The sequence below is a fragment of the Schistocerca americana genome, unplaced genomic scaffold, assembly GCF_021461395.2.
Source record: "Schistocerca americana isolate TAMUIC-IGC-003095 unplaced genomic scaffold, iqSchAmer2.1 HiC_scaffold_43, whole genome shotgun sequence".
Taxonomy (NCBI): domain Eukaryota; kingdom Metazoa; phylum Arthropoda; class Insecta; order Orthoptera; family Acrididae; genus Schistocerca; species Schistocerca americana.
Window position 1 is genome coordinate 41,374 of NW_025726159.1, and position 1,824 is coordinate 43,197.

A 1,824-nucleotide genomic window follows, 5' to 3' on the forward strand; every position below is an offset into this window, starting at 1 on the left:
GTACGACACACATTTCAAGATATATATGACGTCATAAATATTGAGCTGCGGGAAATGAAACTGCAGAGCAAATTTCAATACAGATAAAGGTGAAATATGTCAACAAATATGTGAGAAACATGTTAAATATATGTATTAAGTATATGTACAATACACACTCTTGTTCAGAAAAAACAGAACACCTTGACCGACTACAGTTAGGACATTCATATTTACAGGACACGTACATTAGTATGTTCTGCAGAAATGATTAGCATTTCAGTTACCTCGGTTCAGTATGTGTCCTGTTCCATAGTAGGCACTGGGTTCGCCATGGGCCTTCATAACTTGTTCCATACATTACGTTATTGACTCGTATAAGGCGCGAATGGCGTCCTCTGGTATAGCCATCCATGCTGCATTCACCTGCTTTCGAAGTTCATCTGCGGTGGTCGGCATTCGGTCACAGCGCTGGACCCGTCGTTTCACCATATGCCACACGTTTTCAATTGGCGACAAGTCTGGTGGTCTGGCGGCCAGAATAAAAGGCTGACATTCTGGGACACCAAGAAGCCACGTATTCGTGCAGCAACATGGTGGTCACGCACTGGCTTGCTGAAAAATGGCGTCTGGGGAGTTGCGTAGAAAGTGTATGGCTACGGGTCGCAGGATGTCATTCACGTAGGTCACACTGGACACGCACCAGCTGTGGTTTGTGGTTGTACCCGTAAGTTTTCGAGTTGGCGCTTGTACGTCTTGTACAAATGCAATCACTGTGATGCCACTCCCCCTGTCTGAGGCGAACCAAAATGCGGTCATCATTTTCAAACAAACAGAACCTGCACTCGTTCGAAGACACTATCTGATGTCATTCCTGTCCACAGTGACGTCGTTCCATACAACATTGCCGTCTAGCATGTTTCCTCACATTCGTCAAAGGTAGGCGGAGAAGTGGACGACGCGCAGGTAACCCGTGCCGTAATTAACGGCGACAGGCTGTCACCCTTGATAGTGTACGATTTTCCACTGCTGCGCCAGAGCCGAGGAGGACGCAGATCTGTCCTGCAATGCTATTAGGACGAGGTGCCGATCCTCTCGGGCAGTGGTCTGGGTGGTGCGACCTGACCCATCTCGGCGTGTTCTACGGCCTGAACCATTCTGCACACACCCGCTGCACTGACGAAACATGTCGTCCTACACCAGAAGCAGTGCCGCGCAGAATGGCCGCGCGGTTTATGGCACAATGTCACGGACTGCGCGAATCCTCCCCCCAGAGGTTCGAGTCCTCCCTCCGGCATGGGTGTATGTGTTGTTCTTAGCATACGTTAGTTCACGTAGCGTGTAAGTCTAGGGACCGATTACTTCAGCAGTTTTTTGGTCACTTAGGAATTCACACACACACACGAGAAGCAGTTTCCCGTATGTATGCGTCACATTCTCTCATGTCTATAATGCGCCCTCTTTCAAACGCGCTGATTTGATAGTACGGTTCGCGCATACGTCCGCGAGGCATCCTGCACGTCTGCTCAGGCCACACTGATCCATTACCTATGCTTTGTAGCGACGAGCGCCGCATGGGCATTTTACCGGTGGGAGGTGTTGCGCCGCAATATCGCCGTTGACCTTGAACCCGTGGGCCGACGTGGTTCAAATGCTAATCATTTCTCCAGAACGTACTAATGTAGATGTCCTGTGAAAATGAAAGTCCTATCTCTAATAGTTCAAGGTGATCTGTTTCTTCTGCACGCGAGTGTATGTGACAAACAGTACACATAATTCATACCACTTTTCCCTGGCAACCACCTCAAAAAGATGAAAGAAAAAAAGTTTATCGCTTACTACATT